This window comes from Bombina bombina, chromosome 1 (assembly GCF_027579735.1).
Source record: "Bombina bombina isolate aBomBom1 chromosome 1, aBomBom1.pri, whole genome shotgun sequence".
In the NCBI taxonomy this organism is placed as follows: Eukaryota; Metazoa; Chordata; class Amphibia; order Anura; family Bombinatoridae; genus Bombina; species Bombina bombina.
The window spans coordinates 1,444,266,696-1,444,287,786 of NC_069499.1; positions in this window are offsets into that span (position 1 = coordinate 1,444,266,696).

Consider the following 21,091-nt stretch of genomic DNA (forward strand, 5'->3'; position numbering starts at 1 on the left):
TTCCAACTAGTGCCATGAATCATATTTGTTATAACAGTAGTGTAAATATTTAAAATAAAAACTTTTTTGACTCGGAATCATCAGTCTGCTAGTGCAATTGAATTGCAGTTTCCTGCCTGCCAGCATGTGTGCCAGGCCCACTTGCCAACTAGTGCCAACAATCATATTTGTTATAACAGTATTGTAAATATTTAAAATAAAAACTTTTTGACTGTGAATCATCAGTTTGCTAGTGTAATCTAATTGAAGTTGCCTGCCTGCCAGCATGTGTGCCAGGCCAACTTGCCAACTAGTGCTACCAATCATATTTGTTATAACAGTATTGTAAATATTTAAAATAAAAACTTTTTTGACTGTGAACCATCAGTCTGCTAGTGCAATTGAATTGCAGTTTCCTGCCTGCCAGCGTGTGTGCCAGGCCCACTTACCAAATAGTGCCATCAAAGATATTTGTTATAACAGTATTGTAAATATTTAAAATAAAAACTTTTTTGACTGTGAATCATCAGTCTGCTAGTGTAATCTAATTGAAGTTGCCTGCCTGTCAGCCTGTGTGCCAGGCCCACTTGCCAACTAGTGCCACCAATCATATTTGTTATAACAGTAGTGTAAATATTTAAAATAAAAACTTTTTGACTGTGAATCATCAGTTTGCTAGTGTAATCTAATTGAAGTTGCCTGCCTGCCAGCATGTGTGCCAGGCCCACTTGCCAAATTGTGTGCCAGGCCCACTTGCCAACTAGGGCCACCAATCAAATTTGTTATAACAGTAGTGTAAATATTTAGAAAAAAAAAATTGACTGTGAAACATCAGTCTGCTAGTGTAATCTAATTGAAGTTGCCTGCCTGCCAGTGTGTGAGCCAGGCCCACTTGCCAACTAGTGCCAACAATCAAATTTGTTATAACAGTAGTGTAAATATTTAGAAATTTTTTTTTTTGACTGTGAAACATCAGTCTGCTAGTGCAATTGAATTGCAGTTGCCTGCCTGCCAGCGTGTGTGTCAGGCCCACTTGCAAACTAGTGCCACCAATCATATTTGTTATAACAGTAGTGTAAATATTTTTTAAAAAACTTGTTTGACTGTGAAACATCAGTCTGCTAGTGTAATCTAATTGAAGTTGCCTGCCTGCCAGCATGTGAGCCAGGCCCACTTGCCAACTAGTGCCACCAATCATATTTGTTATAACAGTATTGTAAATATTTAAAATAAAAACTTTTTTGACTGTGAATCATCAGTCTACTACTGCAATTGAATTACAGTTGCCTGCCTGCCAGCATGTGTGCCAGGCCCACTTGCCAACTAGTGCCACCAATCATATTTGCTATAACAGTATTGTAAATATTTAAAAAAAAAACTTTTTTGACTGTGAAACATCAGTCAGCTAGTGTAATCTAATTGCAGTTGCCTGCCTCCCAGCATGTGTGCCAGGCCCACTTGGCAACTAGTGCCACCAATCATATTTGTTATAACAGTAGTGTAAATATTTTAAAAAAAGTTTTTGACTTTGAAACATCAGTCAGCTAGTCTAATCTAATTGCAATTGCCTGCCTTCCAGCGTGTGTGCCAGGCCCACTTGCCAACTAATGCCACCAATCATATTTGTTATAACAGTAGTGTAAATATTTAAAAAAACTTTTTTGACTTTGAAACATCAGTCTGCTAGTGTAATCTAATTGAAGTTGCCTGCCTGCCAGCGTGTGTGCCAGGCCCACTTGCCAACTAGTGCCACCAATCATATTTGTTATAAAAGTAGTGGAAATATTAAAAAAAAAACTTTTTTGACTGTGAATCATCAGTCTGCTAGTGTAATCTAATTTAAGTTGCCTGCCTGCCAGCGTGTGTGCCAGGCCCACTTGCTAACTAGTGTCACCAATCATATTTGTTATAACAGTAGTGTAAATATTTAAAATAAAAACTTTTTTGACTGTGAATCATCAGTCTGATAGTGCAATTGAATTGCAATTGCCTGCCTGGCCCACTTGCCAACTAGTGCCACCAATCATATTTGTTATAACAGTAGTGTAAATATTTTTTAAAAAAACTTTTTTTGACTGTGAAACATCAGTCTGCTAGTGTAATCTAATTGAAGTTTCCTGCCTGCCAGCCAGCGTGTGTGCCAGGCCCACTTGCCAACTAGTGCCACCAATCATATTTATTATAACAGTATTTTAAATATTTAAAATAAAAACTTTTTTTACTGTGAATCATCAGTCTGCTAGTGCAATTGAATTGCAGTTTCCTTCCTGCCACCATGTGTGCCAGGCCCACTTGCCAACTAGTGCCACCAATCATATTTGTTATAAAAGAATTGTAAATATTTAAAATAAAAACTTTTTTTGACTATAAATCATCAGTCTGCTAGTGTAATCTAATTGAAGTTGCCTGCCTGCCAGCGAGTGTGCCAGGCCCACTTGCCAACTAGTGCTACCAATCATATTTTTAAAACAGCATTGTAAATATTTAAAATAAAAACTTTTTTGACTGTGAATCATCAGTCTGCTAGTGCAATTGAATTGCAGTTGCCTGCCTGCCTGCCAGCGTCTGTACCAGGCCCACTTGCCAACTAGTGCCACCAATCATATTTGTTATAACAGTTTTGTAAATATTAAAAAAAAAACGTTTTGACTGTGAAACATCAGTCAGCTAGTGTAATCTAATTGCAGTTGCCTGCCTCCCAGCGTGTGTGCCAGGCCCACTTGCCAACTAGTGCAACCTATCATATTTGTTATAACATTAGTGTAAATATTTAAAAAAAACTTTTTTGACTGTTTAACATCAGTCTGCTAGTCTAATCTAATTGAAGTTGACTGCCTGCCAGCGTGTGTGCCAGGCCCACTTGTCAACTAGTGCCACCAATCATATTTGTTATAACAGTAGTGTAAATATTTAAAATAAAAACTTTTTTGACTGTGAATCATCAGTCTGCAAGTGCAATTGAATTTCAGTTGCCTGCTTGCCAGTGTGTGTGCCAGGCCCACTTGCCAACTAGGGCCACCAATAAATTTGTTATAACAGTAGTGTAAATATTTAGAAAAAAAAATTTGACTGTGAAACATCAGTCTGCTAGTGTAATCTAATTGAAGTTGCCTGCCTGCCAGTGTGTGAGCCAGGCCCACTTGCCAACTAGTGCCAACAATCAAATTTGTTATAACAGTAGTGTAAATATTTAGAAATTTTTTTTTTTGACTGTGAAACATCAGTCTGCTAGTGCAATTGAATTGCAGTTGCCTGCCTGCAAGCGTGTGTGTCAGGCCCACTTGCAAACTAGTGCCACCAATCATATTTGTTATAACAGTAGTGTAAATATTTTTTAAAAAACTTTTTTGACTGTGAAACATCAGTCTGCTAGTGTAATCTAATTGAAGTTGCCTGCCTGCCAGCATGTGAGCCAGGCCCACTTGCCAACTAGTTCCACCAATCATATTTGTTATAACAGTATTGTAAATATTTAAAATAAAAACTTTTTTGACTGTGAATCATCAGTCTACTACTGCAATTGAATTACAGTTGCCTGCCTGCCAGCATGTGTGCCAGGCCCACTTGCCAACTAGTGCCACCAATCATATTTGCTATAACAGTATTGTAAATATTTAAAAAAAAAACTTTTTTGACTGTGAAACATCAGTCAGCTAGTGTAATCTAATTGCAGTTGCCTGCCTCCCAGCATGTGTGCCAGGCCCACTTGGCAACTAGTGCCACCAATCATATTTGTTATAACAGTAGTGTAAATATTTTAAAAAAAGTTTTTGACTTTGAAACATCAGTCAGCTAGTGTAATCTAATTGCAATTGCCTGCCTTCCAGCATGTGTGCCAGGCCCACTTGCCAACTAATGCCACCAATCATATTTGTTATAACAGTAGTGTAAATATTTAAAAAAACTTTTTTGACTTTGAAACATCAGTCAGCTAGTGTAATCTAATTGCAATTGCCTGCCTTCCAGCATGTGTGCCAGGCCCACTTGCCAACTAATGCCACCAATCATATTTGTTATAACAGTAGTGTAAATATTTAAAAAAACTTTTTTGACTTTGAAACATCAGTCTGCTAGTGTAATCTAATTGAAGTTGCCTGCCTGCCAGCGAGTGTGCCAGGCCCACTTGCCAACTAGTGCTACCAATCATATTCTTAAAACAGCATTGTAAATATTTAAAATAAAAACTTTTTGACTGTGAATCATCAGTCTGCTAGTGCAATTGAATTGCAGTTGCCTGCCTGCCTGCCAGCGTCTGTACCAGGCCCACTTGCCAACTAGTGCCACCAATCATATTTGTTATAACAGTTTTGTAAATATTAAAAAAAAAACGTTTTGACTGTGAAACATCAGTCAGCTAGTGTAATCTAATTGCAGTTGCCTGCCTCCCAGCATGTGTGCCAGGCCCACTTGCCAACTAGTGCAACCTATCATATTTGTTATAACATTAGTGTAAATATTTAAAAAAAACTTTTTTGACTGTTTAACATCAGTCTGCTAGTCTAATCTAATTGAAGTTGACTGCCTGCCAGCGTGTGTGCCAGGCCCACTTGTCAACTAGTGCCACCAATCATATTTGTTATAACAGTAGTGTAAATATTTAAAATAAAAACTTTTTTGACTGTGAATCATCAGTCTGCAAGTGCAATTGAATTTCAGTTGCCTGCTTGCCAGTGTGTGTGCCAGGCTCACTTGCCAACTAGGGCCACCAATCAAATTTGTTATAACAGTAGTGTAAATATTTAGAAAAAAAAATTTGACTGTGAAACATCAGTCTGCTAGTGTAATCTAATTGAAGTTGCCTGCCTGCCAGTGTGTGAGCCAGGCCCACTTGCCAACTAGTGCCAACAATCAAATTTGTTATAACAGTAGTGTAAATATTTAGAAAAAATTTTTTTTGACTGTGAAACATCAGTCTGCTAGTGCAATTGAATTGCAGTTGCCTGCCTGCCAGCGTGTGTGTCAGGCCCACTTGCAAACTAGTGCCACCAATCATATTTGTTATAACAGTAGTGTAAATATTTTTTAAAAAACTTTTTTGACTGTGAAACATCAGTCTGCTAGTGTAATTTAATTGAAGTTGCCTGCCTGCCAGCATGTGAGCCAGGCCCACTTGCCAACTAGTGCCACCAATCATATTTGTTATAACAGTATTGTAAATATTTAAAATAAAAACTTTTTTGACTGTGAATCATCAGTCTACTACTGCAATTGAATTACAGTTGCCTGCCTGCCAGCATGTGTGCCAGGCCCACTTGCCAACTAGTGCCACCAATCATATTTGCTATAACAGTATTGTAAATATTTTAAAAAAAAACTTTTTTGACTGTGAAACATCAGTCAGCTAGTGTAATCTAATTGCAGTTGCCTGCCTCCCAGCATGTGTGCCAGGCCCACTTGGCAACTAGTGCCACCAATCATATTTGTTATAACAGTAGTGTAAATATTTTAAAAAAAGTTTTTGACTTTGAAACATCAGTCAGCTAGTGTAATCTAATTGCAATTGCCTGCCTTCCAGCATGTGTGCCAGGCCCACTTGCCAACTAATGCCACCAATCATATTTGTTATAACAGTAGTGTAAATATTTAAAAAAACTTTTTTGACTTTGAAACATCAGTCTGCTAGTGTAATCTAATTGAAGTTGCCTGCCTGCCAGCGTGTGTGCCAGGCCCACTTGCCAACTAGTGCCACCAATCATATTTGTTATAAAAGTAGTGGAAATATTAAAAAAAAACTTTTTTGACTGTGAAACATCAGTCTGCTAGTGTAATCTAATTTAAGTTGCCTGCCTGCCAGCGTGTGTGCCAGGCCCACTTGCCAACTAGTGTCACCAATCATATTTGTTATAACAGTAGTGTAAATATTTAAAATAAAAACTTTTTTGACTGTGAATCATCAGTCTGATTGTGCAATTGAATTGCAGTTGCCTGCCTGGCCCACTTGCCAACTAGTGCCACCAATCATATTTGTTATAACAGTAGTGTAAATATTTTTTAAAAAAACTTTTTTTGACTGTGAAACGTCAGTCTGCTAGTGTAATCTAATTGAAGTTTCCTGCCTGCCAGCCAGCGTGTGTGCCAGGCCCACTTGCCAACTAGTGCCACCAATCATATTTATTATAACAGTATTTTAAATATTTAAAATAAAAACTTTTTTTACTGTGAATCATCAGTCTGCTAGTGCAATTGAATTGCAGTTTCCTTCCTGCCACCATGTGTGCCAGGCCCACTTGCCAACTAGTGCCACCAATCATATTTGTTATAAAAGTATTGTAAATATTTAAAATAAAAACTTTTTTTGACTATAAATCATCAGTCTGCTAGAGTAATTGAATTGCAGTTGTCTGCCTGCCAGCGTGTGTGCCAGGCCCACTTGCCAACTAGTGCCACCAATCATATTTGTTATAACAGTTTTGTAAATATTAAAAAAAAAAAAATTTTGACTGTGAAACATCAGTCAGCTAGTGTAATCTAATTGCAGTTGCCTGCCTCCCAGCGTGTGTGCCAGGCCCACTTGCCAACTAGTGCAACCTATCATATTTGTTATAACATTAGTGTAAATATTTTAAAAAAACTTTTTTGACTTTTTAACATCAGTCTGCTAGTCTAATCTAATTGAAGTTGACTGCCTGCCAGCGTGTGTGCCAGGCCTACTTGTCAACTAGTGCCACCAATCATATTTGTTATAACAGTAGTGTAAATATTTAAAATAAAAACTTTTTTGACTGTGAATCATCAGTCTGCAAGTGCAATTGAATTTCAGTTGCCTGCTTGCCAGTGTGTGTGCCAGGCCCACTTGCCAACTAGGGCCACCAATCAAATTTGTTATAACAGTAGTGTAAATATTTAGAAAAAAAAAATTTGACTGTGAAACATCAGTCTGCTAGTGTAATCTAATTGAAGTTGCCTGCCTGCCAGTGTGTGAGCCAGGCCCACTTGCCAACTAGTGCCAACAATCAAATTTGTTATAACAGTAGTGTAAATATTTAGAAAAAATTTTTTTTGACTGTGAAACATCAGTCTGCTAGTGCAATTGAATTGCAGTTGCCTGCCTGCCAGCGTGTGTGTCAGGCCCACTTGCAAACTAGTGCCACCAATCATATTTGTTATAACAGTAGTGTAAATATTTTTTTAAAAACTTTTTTGACTGTGAAACATCAGTCTACTACTGCAATTGAATTACAGTTGCCTGCCTGCCAGCATGTGAGCCAGGCCCACTTGCCAACTAGTGCCACCAATCATATTTGTTATAACAGTATTGTAAATATTTAAAATAAAAACTTTTTTGACTGTGAATCATCAGTCTACTACTGCAATTGAATTACAGTTGCCTGCCTGCCAGCATGTGTGCCAGGCCCACTTGCCAACTAGTGCCACCAATCATATTTGCTATAACAGTATTGTAAATATTTAAAAAAAAAACTTTTTTGACTGTGAAACATCAGTCAGCTAGTGTAATCTAATTGCAGTTGCCTGCCTCCCATCATGTGTGCCAGGCCCACTTGGCAACTAGTGCCACCAATCATATTTGTTATAACAGTAGTGTAAATATTTAAAAAAAAGTTTTGGACTTTGAAACATCAGTCAGCTAGTGTAATCTAATTGCAATTGCCTGCCTTCCAGCGTGTGTGCCAGGCCCACTTGCCAACTAATGCCACCAATCATATTTGTTATAACAGTAGTGTAAATATTTAAAAAAACTTTTTTGACTTTGAAACATCAGTCTGCTAGTGTAATCTAATTGAAGTTGCCTGCCTGCCAGCGTGTGTGCCAGGCCCACTTGCCAACTAGTGCTACCAATCATATTTTTAAAACAGCATTGTAAATATTTAAAATAAAAACTTTTTTGACTGTGAATCATCAGTCTGCTAGTGCAATTGAATTGCAGTTGCCTGCCTGCCTGCCAGCGTCTGTACCAGGCCCACTTGCCAACTAGTGCCACCAATCATATTTGTTATAACAGTATTGTAAATATTTAAAATAAAAACTTTTTTGAACTTGAATCATCAGTCTGCTAGTGCAATTGAATTGCAGTTGCCTGCCTGACAGCGTGTGTGCCAGGCCCACTTGCCAACTAGTGCCAACAATCATATTTGTTATAACAGTATTGTAAATATTAAAAAAAAACTTTTTTGACTGTGAAACATCAGTCAGCTACTGTAATCTAATTGCAGTTTCCTCCCTCCCAGCGTGTGTGCCAGGCCCACTTGCCAACTAGTGCCACCAATCATATTTGTTATAAGAGTAGTGTAAATATTTAAAAAAAAACTTTTTTTGAATGTGAAACATCAGTCTGCTAGTATAAACTAATTGAAGTTGCCTGCCTGCCAGCGTGTGTGCCAGGCCCACTTGCCAACTAGTGCCACCAATCATATTTGTTATAACAGTAGTGTAAATATTTAATAAAAAAACTTTTTTGACTGTGAATCTTCAGTCTGCTAGTGCAATTGAATTGCAGTTGCCTGCCTGCCAGCGTGTGTGCCAGGCCCACTTGCCAACTAGTGCCACCAATCATACTTTTTATAACAGTATTGTAAATATTTTTTTAAAAAAACTTTTTTGACTGTGAAACATCAGTCAGCTAGTGTAATCTAATTGCAGTTGCCTGCCTTCCAGCGTGTGTGCCAGGCCCATTTGCCAACTAGTGCCACTAATCATATTTGTTATAACAGTAGTGTAAATATTTTTTTTTTAAAAAAAATTTTTGACTGTGAAACATCAGTCTGCTAGTGTAATCTAATTGAAGTTGCCTGTCTGCCAGCGTGTTTGCCAGGCCCACTTGCCAACTAGTGCCACCAATCATATTTGTTATAACAGTATTGTAAATATTTAAAATAATAACTTTTTGACTGTGAATCATCAGTCTGCTAGTGTAATTTAATTGAAGTTGCCTGCCTGCCAGTGTGTGTGCCAGGCCCACTTGCCAACTAGTGCTACCAATCATATTTGTTATAACAGTATTGTAAATATTTAAAATTAAAACTTTTTTGACAGTGAATCATCAGTCTGCTAGTGCAATTGAATTGAAGTTTCCTGCCTGCAAGCGTGTGTGCCAGGCCCACTTGCCAACTAGTGCCACCAAAGATATTTGTTATAACAGTATTGTAAATATTTAAAATAAAAACTTTTTTGACTGTGAATCATCAGTCTGCTAGTGTAATCTAATTGAAGTCGTCTGCCTGCCAGCGTATGTGCCAGGTCCACTTGCCAACTAGTGCCACCAATCATATTTGTTATAACAGTATTGTAAATATTTGTAAAAAAAATGTTTTGACTGTGAATCATCAGTCTGCTAGTGCAATTGAATTGCAGTTGCCTGCCTTCCAGCGTGTGTGCCAGGCCCACTTGCCAACTAGTGCCACCAATCATATTTGCTATAACAGTATTGTAAATATTTTAAAAAAAAACTTTTTGTCTGTGAATCATCAGTCTGCTAGTGCAATTGAATTGCAGTTGCCTGCCTGCCAGCGTGTGTGCCAGGCTGACTTGCCAACTAGTGCCACCAATCATATTTGTTATAACAGTATTGTAAATATTTTAAAAAAAACTTTTTGGACTGTGAAAAATCAGTCAGCTAGTGTAATCTGATTGCAGTTGCCTGCCTCCCAGCGTGTGTGCCAGGCCCACTTGCCAACTAGTGCCACCAATCATATTTGTTATAAAAGTAGTGGAAATATTAAAAAAAAATTTTTGACTGTGAAACATCAGTCTGCTAGTGTAATCTAATTGAAGTTGCCTGCCTGTCAGAGTGTGTGTCAGGCCCACTTGCCAACTAGTGCCACCAATCAAATTTGTTATAAAAGTAGTGTAAATATAAAAAAAAAAACTTTTTTGACTGTGAAACATCAGTCTGCTAGTGTAATCTAATTTAAGTTGCCTGCCTGCCAGCGTGTGTGCCAGGCCCATTTGCCAACTAGTGTCACCAATCGTACTTGTTATAACAGTAGTGTAAATATTTAAAATAAAAACTTTTTTGACTGTAAATCATCAGTCTAATAGTGCAATTGAATTGCAGTTGCCTGCCTGGCCCACTTGCCAACTAGTGCCACCAATCATATTTGTTATAACAGTAGTGTAAATATTTTTTTAAAAAAAACATTTTTTGACTGTGAAACATCAGTCTGCTAGTGTAATCTAATTGAAGTGGCCTGCCTGCCAGCGTGTGTGCCAGGCCCACTTGCCAACTAGTGCCACAAATCATATTTGTCATAACAGTATTGTAAATATTTAATATAAAAACTTTTTTGACTGTGAATCATCAGTCTGCTACTGCAATTGAATTGCAGTTTCCTGCCTGCCAGCATGTGTGCCAGGCCCACTTGACAACTAGTGCCACCAATCATATCTGCTATAACAGTATTGTAAATATTTAAAATGAAAACTTTTTGACTGTGAATCATCAGTCTGCTAGTGTAATCTAATTGAAGTTGCCTGCCGGCCAGCGTGTGTACCAGACCCATTTGCCAACTAGTGCTACCAATCATATTTGTTATAACAGTATTGTAAATATTTAAAATTAAAACTTTTTTGACTGTGAATCATCAGTCTGCTAGTGCAATTGAATTGCAGTTTCCTGCCTGCCAGCGTGTGTGCCAGGCCCACTTGCCAACTAGTGCCACCAAAGATATTTGTTATAACAGTATTGTAAATATTTAAAAAAAAACTTTTTTGACTGTGACTCATCAGTCTGCTAGTTCAATTGAATTGCAGTTGCCTGCCTGCCAGCGTGTGTGCCAGGCCGACTTGCCAACTAGTGCCACCAATCATATTTGTTATAACAGTAGTGTAAATATTTTTAAAAAAACTTTTATGACTGTTAAACATCAGTCTGCTAGTGTAATCTAATTGAAGTTGCCTGCCTGCCAGCGTGTGTGCCAGGCCCACTTGCCAACTAGTGTCACCAATCATATTTGTTATAACAGTAGTGTAAATATGTTTAAAAAAACTTTTATGACTGTGAAACATCAGTCTGCTAGTGTAATCTAATTTAAGTTGCCTGCCTGCCAGCTTGTGTGCCAGGCCCACTTGCCAACTAGTGTCACCAATCATATTTGTTATAACAGTAGTGTAAATATTTAAAATAAAAACTTTTTTGACTGTGAATCATCAGTCTGATAGTGCAATTGAATTGCAGTTGCCTGCCAGGCCCACTTGCCAACTAGTGCCACCTATCATATTTGTTATAACAGTAGTGTAAATATTTTTAAAAAAAACGTTTTTTGACTGTGAAACATCAGTCTGCTAGTGTAATCTAATTGAAGTTTCCTGCCTGCCAGCGTGTGTGCCAGGCCCACTTGCCAACTAGTGCCACCAATCATATTTATTATAACAGTATTTTAAATATTTAAAATAAAAACTTTTTTTTACTGTGAATCATGAGTCTGCTAGTGCAATTGAATTGCAGTTTCCTTCCTGCCACCATGTGTGCCAGGCCCACTTGCCAACTAGTGCCACCAATCATATTTGTTATAAAAGTATTGTAAATATTTAAAATAAAAACTTTTTTTGACTATAAATCATTAGTCTGCTAGAGTAATTGAATTGCAGTTGTCTGCCTGCCAGCGTGTGTGCCAGGCCCACTTGCCAACTAGTGCCACCAATCATATTTGTTATAACAGTTTTGTAAATATTAAAAAAAAAACGTTTTGACTGTGAAACATCAGTCAGCTAGTGTAATCTAATTGCAGTTGCCTGCCTCCAAGCGTGTGTGCCAGGCCCACTTGCCAACTAGTGCAACCTATCATATTTGTTATAACATTAGTGTAAATATTTAAAAAAAACTTTTTTGACTGTTTAACATCAGTCTGCTAGTCTAATCTAATTGAAGTTGACTGCCTGCCAGCGTGTGTGCCAGGCCCACTTGTCAACTAGTGCCACCAATCATATTTGTTATAACAGTAGTGTAAATATTTAAAATAAAAACTTTTTTGACTGTGAATCATCAGTCTGCAAGTGCAATTAAATTTCAGTTGCCTGCTTGCCAGTGTGTGTGCCAGGCCCACTTGCCAACTAGGGCCACCAATCAAATTTGTTATAACAGTAGTGTAAATATTTAGAAAAAAAAATTTGACTGTGAAACATCAGTCTGCTAGTGTAATCTAATTGAAGTTGCCTGCCTGCCAGTGTGTGAGCCAGGCCCACTTGCCAACTAGTGCCAACAATCAAATTTGTTATAACAGTAGTGTAAATATTTAGAAAAATTTTTTTTGACTGTGAAACATCAGTCTGCTAGTGCAATTGAATTGCAGTTGCCTGCCTGCCAGCGTGTGTGTCAGGCCCACTTGCAAACTAGTGCCACCAATCATATTTGTTATAACAGTAGTGTAAATATTTTTTAAGAAACTTTTTTGACTGTGAAACATCAGTCTGCTAGTGTAATTTAAATGAAGTTGCCTGCCTGCCAGCATGTGAGCCAGGCCCACTTGCTAACTAGTGCCACCAATCATATTTGTTATAACAGTATTGTAAATATTTAAAATAAAAACTTTTTTGACTGTGAATCATCAGTCTACTACTGCAATTGAATTACAGTTGCCTGCCTGCCAGCATGTGTGCCAGGCCTACTTGCCAACTAGTGCCACCAATCATATTTGCTATAACAGTATTGTAAATATTTAAAAAAAAAAAACTTTTTTGACTGTGAAACATCAGTCAGCTAGTGTAATCTAATTGCAGTTGCCTGCCTCCCAGCATGTGTGCCAGGCCCACTTGGCAACTAGTGCCACCAATCATATTTGTTATAACAGTAGTGTAAATATTTTAAAAAAAGTTTTTGACTTTGAAACATCAGTCAGCTAGTGTAATCTAATTGCAATTGCCTGCCTTCCAGCGTGTGTGCCAGGCCCACTTGCCAACTAATGCCACCAATCATATTTGTTATAACAGTAGTGTAAATATTTAAAAAAACTTTTTTGACTTTGAAACATCAGTCTGCTAGTGTAATCTAATTGCAGTTGCCTGCCTGCCAGTGTGTGTGCCAGGCCCACTTGCCAACTAGTGCTACCAATCATATTTTTAAAACAGCATTGTAAATATTTAAAATAAAAACTTTTTTGACTGTGAATCATCAGTCTGCTAGTGCAATTGAATTGCAGTTGCCTGCCTGCCTGCCAGCGTCTGTACCAGGCCCACTTGCCAACTAGTGCCACCAATCATATTTGTTATAACAGTATTGTAAATATTTAAAATAAAAACTTTTTTGAACTTGAATCATCAGTCTGCTAGTGCAATTGAATTGCAGTTGCCTGCCTGACAGCGTGTGTGCCAGGCCCACTTGCCAACTAGTGCCAACAATCATATTTGTTATAACAGTATTGTAAATATTAAAAAAAAACTTTTTTGACTGTGAAACATCAGTCAGCTACTGTAATCTAATTGCAGTTGCCTCCCTCCCAGCGTGTGTGCCAGGCCCACTTGCCAACTAGTGCCACCAATCATATATGTTATAAGAGTAGTGTAAATATTTTAAAAAAAACTTTTTTGAATGTGAAACATCAGTCTGCTAGTGTAAACTAATTGAAGTTGCCTGCCTGCCAGCGTGTGTGCCAGGCCCACTTGCCAACTAGTGCCACCAATCATATTTGTTATAACAGTAGTGTAAATATTTAATAAAAAAACTTTTTTGACTGTGAATCTTCAGTCTGCTAGTGCAATTGAATTGCAGTTGCCTGCCTGCCAGCGTGTGTGCCAGGCCCACTTGCCAACTAGTGCCACCAATCATACTTTTTATAACAGTATTGTAAATATTTTTAAAAAAAACTTTTTTGACTGTGAAACATCAGTCAGCTAGTGTAATCTAATTGCAGTTGCCTGCCTTCCAGCGTGTGTGCCAGGCCCATTTGCCAACTAGTGCCACTAATCATATTTGTTATAACAGTAGTGTAAATATTTTTTTTAAAAAAAAAATTTTTGACTGTGAAACATCAGTCTGCTAGTGTAATCTAATTGAAGTTGCCTGTCTGCCAGCGTGTTTGCCAGGCCCACTTGCCAACTAGTGCCACCAATCATATTTGTTATAACAGTATTGTAAATATTTAAAATAATAACTTTTTGACTGTGAATCATCAGTCTGCTAGTGTAATTTAATTGAAGTTGCCTGCCTGCCAGTGTGTGTGCCAGGCCCACTTGCCACTAGTGCTACCAATCATATTTGTTATAACAGTATTGTAAATATTTAAAATTAAAACTTTTTTGACAGTGAATCATCAGTCTGCTAGTGCAATTGAATTGAAGTTTCCTGCCTGCAAGCATGTGTGCCAGGCCCACTTGCCAACTAGTGCCACCAAAGATATTTGTTATAACAGTATTGTAAATATTTAAAATAAAAACTTTTTTGACTGTGAATCATCAGTCTGCTAGTGTAATCTAATTGAAGTCGTCTGCCTGCCAGCGTGTGTGCCAGGTCCACTTGCCAACTAGTGCCACCAATCATATTTGTTATAACAGTATTGTAAATATTTAAAATAAAAACTTTTTTGACTGTGAATCATCAGTCTGCTAGTGCAATTGAATTGTAGTTTCCTGCCTGCCAGCATGTGTGCCAGGCCCACTTGCCAACTAGTGCCACCAATCATATTTGTTATAACAGTATTGTAAATATTTTTAAAAAATTTTTTTTGACTGTGAATCATCAGTCTGCTAGTGCAATTGAATTGCAGTTGCCTGCCTTCCAGCGTGTGTGCCAGGCCCACTTGCCAACTAGTGCCACCAATCATATTTGCTATAACAGTATTGTAAATATTTTTTAAAAAAAACTTTTTGTCTGTGAATCATCAGTCTGCTATTGCAATTGAATTGCAGTTGCCTGCCTGCCAGCGTGTGTGCCAGGCTGACTTGCCAACTAGTGCCACCAATCATATTTGTTATAACAGTATTGTAAATATTTTAAAAAAAACTTTTTGGACTGTGAAAAATCAGTCAGCTAGTGTAATCTGATTGCAGTTGCCTGCCTCCCAGCATGTGTGCCAGGCCCACTTGCCAACTAGTGCCACCAATCATATTTGTTATAAAAGTAGTGGAAATATTAAAAAAAAAATTTGACTGTGAAACATCAGTCTGCTAGTGTAATCTAATTGAAGTTGCCTGCCTGTCAGATTGTGTGTCAGGCCCACTTGCCAACTAGTGCCACCAATCAAATTTGTTATAATAGTAGTGTAAATATTAAAAAAAAACACTTTTTTGACTGTGAAACATCAGTCTGCTAGTGTAATCTAATTTAAGTTGCCTGCCTGCCAGCGTGTGTGCCAGGCCCATTTGCCAACTAGTGTCACCAATCGTACTTGTTATAACAGTAGTGTAAATATTTAAAATAAAAACTTTTTTGACTGTAAATCATCAGTCTAATAGTGCAATTGAATTGCAGTTGCCTGCCTGGCCCACTTGCCAACTAGTGCCACCAATCATATTTGTTATAACAGTAGTGTAAATATTTTTTTAAAAAAAACATTTTTTGACTGTGAAACATCAGTCTGCTAGTGTAATCTAATTGAAGTGGCCTGCCTGCCAGCGTGTGTGCCAGGCCCACTTGCCAACTAGTGCCACAAATCATATTTGTCATAACAGTATTGTAAATATTTAATATAAAAACTTTTTTGACTGTGAATCATCAGTCTGCTAGTGCAATTGAATTGCAGTTTCCTGCCTGCCAGCATGTGTGCCAGGCCCACTTGACAAATAGTGTATTTGTCATAACAGTATTGTAAATATTTAATATAAAAACTTTTTTGACTGTGAATCATCAGTCTGCTAGTGCAATTGAATTGCAGTTTCCTGCCTGCCAGCATGTGTGCCAGGCCCACTTGACAACTAGTGCCACCAATCATATCTGCTATAACAGTATTGTAAATATTTAAAATAAAAACTTTTTGACTGTGAAACATCAGTCAGCTAGTGTAATCTAATTGCAGTTGCCTGCCTCCCAGCATGTGTGCCAGGCCCACTTGGCAACTAGTGCCACCAATCATATTTGTTATAACAGTAGTGTAAATATTTAAAAAAAAGTTTTTGACTTTGAAACATCAGTCAGCTAGTGTAATCTAATTGCAATTGCCTGCCTTCCAGCGTGTGTGCCAGGCCCACTTGCCAACTAATGCCACCAATCATATTTGTTATAACAGTAGTGTAAATATTTAAAAAAACTTTTTTGACTTTGAAACATCAGTCTGCTAGTGTAATCTAATTGAAGTTGCCTGCCTGCCAGTGTGTGTGCCAGGCCCACTTGCCAACTAGTGCTACCAATCATATTTTTAAAACAGCATTGTAAATATTTAAAATAAAAACTTTTTTGACTGTGAATCATCAGTCTGCTAGTGCAATTGAATTGCAGTTGTCTGCCTGCCTGCCAGCGTCTGTACCAGGCCCACTTGCCAACTAGTGCCACCAATCATATTTGTTATAACAGTATTGTAAATATTTAAAATAAAAACTTTTTTGAACTTGAATCATCAGTCTGCTAGTGCAATTGAATTGCAGTTGACTGCCTGACAGCGTGTGTGCCAGGCCCACTTGCCAACTAGTGCCAACAATCATATTTGTTATAACAGTATTGTAAATATTAAAAAAAAACTTTTTTGACTGTGAAACATCAGTCAGCTACTGTAATCTAATTGCAGTTGCCTCCCTCCCAGCGTGTGTGCCAGGCCCACTTGCCAACTAGTGCCACCAATCATATTTGTTATAAGAGTAGTGTAAATATTTTAAAAAAAACTTTTTTGAATGTGAAACATCAGTCTGCTAGTGTAAACTAATTGAAGTTGCCTGCCTGCCAGCGTGTGTGCCAGGCCCACTTGCCAACTAGTTCCACCAATCATATTTGTTATAACAGTAGTGTAAATATTTAATAAAAAAACTTTTTTGACTGTGAATCTTCAGTCTGCTAGTGCAATTGAATTGCAGTTGCCTGCCTGCCAGCGTGTGTGCCAGGCCCACTTGCCAACTAGTGCCACCAATCATACTTTTTATAACAGTATTGTAAATATTTTTAAAAAAATCTTTTTTGACTGTTAAACATCAGTCAGCTAGTGTAATCTAATTGCAGTTGCCTGCCTTCCAGCGTGTGTGCCAGGCCCATTTGCCAACTAGTGCCACTAATCATATTTGTTATAACAGTAGTGTAAATATTTTTTTTTTAAAAAAAATTTTGACTGTGAAACATCAGTCTGCTAGTGTAATCTAATTGAAGTTGCCTGTCTGCCAGCGTGTTTGCCAGGCCCACTTGCCAACTAGTGCCACCAATCATATTTGTTATAACAGTATTGTAAATATTTAAAATAATAACTTTTTGACTGTGAATCATCAGTCTGCTAGTGTAATTTAATTGAAGTTGCCTGCCTGCCAGTGTGTGTGCCAGGCCCACTTGCCAACTAGTGCTACCAATCATATTTGTTATAACAGTATTGTAAATATTTAAAATTAAAACTTTTTTGACAGTGAATCATCAGTCTGCTAGTGCAATTGAATTGAAGTTTCCTGCCTGCAAGCGTGTGTGCCAGGCCCACTTGCCAACTAGTGCCACCAAAGATATTTGTTATAACAGTATTGTAAATATTTAAAATAAAAACTTTTTTGACTGTGAATCATCAGTCTGCTAGTGTAATCTAATTGAAGCCGTCTGCCTGCCAGCGTGTGTGCCAGGTCCACTTGCCAACTAGTGCCACCAATCATATTTGTTATAACAGTATTGTAAATATTTAAAATAAAAACTTTTTTGACTGTGAATCATCAGTCTGCTAGTGCAATTGAATTGTAGTTTCCTGCCTGCCAGCATGTGTGCCAGGCCCACTTGCCAACTAGTGCCACCAATCATATTTGTTATAACAGTATTGTAAATATTTTTTTAAAAATTTTTTTGACTGTGAATCATCAGTCTGCTAGTGCAATTGAATTGCAGTTGCCTGCCTTCCAGCATGTGTGCCAGGCCCACTTGCCAACTAGTGCCACCAATCATATTTGCTATAACAGTATTGTAAATATTTAAAAAAAAAAACTTTTTGACTGTGAATCATCAGTCTGCTAGTGCAATTGAATTGCAGTTGCCTGCCTGCCAGCGTGTGTGCCAGGCTGACTTGCCAACTAGTGCCACCAATCATATTTGTTATAACAGTATTGTAAATATTTAAAAAAAAACTTTTTGGACTGTGAAAAATCAGTCAGCTAGTGTAATCTGATTGCAGTTGCCTGCCTCCCAGCGTGTGTGCCAGGCCCACTTGCCAACTAGTGCCACCAATCATATTTGTTATAAAAGTAGTGGAAATATTAAAAAAAAATTTTTGACTGTGAAACATCAGTCTGCTAGTGTAATCTAATTGAAGTTGCCTGCCTGTCAGATTGTGTGTCAGGCCCACTTGCCAACTAGTGCCACCAATCAAATTTGTTATAATAGTAGTGTAAATATTTAAAAAAAAAACTTTTTTGACTGTGAAACATCAGTCTGCTAGTGTAATCTAATTTAAGTTGCCTGCCTGCCAGCGTGTGTGCCAGGCCCACTTGCCAACTAGTGTCACCAATCGTACTTGTTATAACAGTAGTGTAAATATTTAAAATAAAAACTTTTTTGACTGTAAATCATCAGTCTAATAGTGCAATTGAATTGCAGTTGCCTGCCTGGCCCACTTGCCAACTAGTGCCACCAATCATATTTGTTATAACAGTAGTGTAAATATTTTTAAAAAAAAAACATTTTTTGACTGTGAAACATCAGTCTGCTAGTGTAATCTAATTGAAGTGGCCTGCCTGCCAGCGTGTGTGCCAGGCCCACTTGCCAACTAGTGCCACAAATCATATTTGTCATAACAGTATTGTAAATATTTAATATAAAAACTTTTTTGACTGTGAATCATCAGTCTGCTAGTGCAATTGAATTGCAGTTTCCTGCCTGCCAGCATGTGTGCCAGGCCCACTTGACAACTAGTGCCACCAATCATATCTGCTATAACAGTATTGTAAATATTTAAAATAAAAACTTTTTGACTGTGAATCATCAGTCTGCTAGTGTAATCTAATTGAAGTTGCCTGCCGGCCAGCGTGTGTACCCGACCCATTTGCCAACTAGTGCTACCAATCATATTTGTTATAACAGTATTGTAAATATTTAAAATTAAAACTTTTTTGACTGTGATTCATCAGTCTGCTAGTGCAATTGAATTGCAGTTTCCTGCCTGCCAGCGTGTGTGCCAGGCCCACTTGCCAACTAGTGCCACCAAAGATATTTGTTATAACAGTATTGTAAATATTTAAAATAAAAACTTTTTTGACTGTGAATCATCAGTCTGCTAGTGTAATCTAATTGAAGTCGCCTGCCTGCCAGCGTGTGTGCCAGGTCCACTTGCCAACTAGTGCCACCAATCATATTTGTTATAACAGTATTGTAAATATTTAAAATAAAAACGTTTTTGACTGTGAATCATCAGTCTGCTAGTGCAATTGAATTGTAGTTTCCTGCCTGCCAGCATGTGTGCCAGGCCCACTTGCCAACTAGTGCCACCAATCATATTTGTTATAACAGTATTGTAAATATTTAAAAAAAAAACTTTTTTGACTGTGAATCATCAGTCTGCTAGTGCAATCGAATTGCAGTTGCCTGCCTGGCCCACTTGCCAACTAGTGCCACCAATCATATTTGTTATAACAGTAGTGTAAATATTTTTAAAAAAAAACTTTTTTTGACTGTGAAACATCAGTCTGCTAGTGTAATCTAATTGAAGTTTCCTGCCTGCCAGCCAGCGTGTGTGCCAGGCCCACTTGCCAACTAGTGCCACCAATCATATTTATTATAACAGTATTTTAAATATTTAAAATAAAAACTTTTTTTACTGTGAATCATCAGTCTGCTAGTGCAATTGAATTGCAGTTTCCTTCCTGCCACCATGTGTGCCAGGCCCACTTGCCAACTAGTGCCACCAATCATATTTGTTATAAAAGTATTGTAAATATTTAAAATAAAAACTTTTTTTGACTATAAATCATCAGTCTGCTAGAGTAATTGAATTGCAGTTGTCTGCCTGCCAGCGTGTGTGCCAGGCCCACTTGCCAACTAGTGCCACCAATCATATTTGTTATAACAGTTTTGTAAATATTAAAAAAAAAAACGTTTTGACTGTGAAACATCAGTCAGCTAGTGTAATCTAATTGCAGTTGCCTGCCTCCCAGCGTGTGTGCCAGGCCCACTTGCCAACTAGTGCAACCTATCATATTTGTTATAACATTAGTGTAAATATTTAAAAAAAACTTTTTTGACTTTTTAACATCAGTCTGCTAGTCTAATCTAATTGAAGTTGACTGCCTGCCAGCGTGTGTGCCAGGCCCACTTGTCAACTAGTGCCACAAATCATATTTGTTATAACAGTAGTGTAAATATTTAAAATAAAAACTTTTTTGACTGTGAATCATCAGTCTGCAAGTGCAATTGAATTTCAGTGACCTGCTTGCCAGTGTGTGTGCCAGGCCCACTTGCCAACTAGGGCCACCAATCAAATTTGTTATAACAGTAGTGTAAATATTTAGAAAAAAAAATTTGACTGTGAAACATCAGTCTGCTAGTGTAATCTAATCGAAGTTGCCTGCCTGCCAGTGTGTGAGCCAGGCCCACTTGCCAACTAGTGCCAACAATCAAATTTGTTATAACAGTAGTGTAAATATTTAGAAAAAAAATTTTTTGACTGTGAAACATCAGTCTGCTAGTGCAATTGAATTGCAGTTGCCTGCCTGCCAGCATGTGAGCCAGGCCCACTTGCCAACTAGTGCCACCAATCATATTTGTTATAACAGTATTGTAAATATTTAAAATAAAAACTTTTTTGACTGTGAATCATCAGTCTACTACTGCAATTGAATTACAGTTGCCTGCCTGCCAGCATGTGTGCCAGGCCCACTTGCCAACTAGTGCCACCAATCATATTTGCTATAACAGTATTGTAAATATTTTTTAAAAAAACTTTTTTGACTGTGAAACATCAGTCAGCTAGTGTAATCTAATTGCAGTTGCCTGCCTTCCAGCATGTGTGCCAGGCCCACTTGGCAACTAGTGCCACCAATCATATTTGTTATAACAGTAGTGTAAATATTTAAAAAAAAGTTTTTGACTTTGAAACATCAGTCAGCTAGTGTAATCTAATTGCAA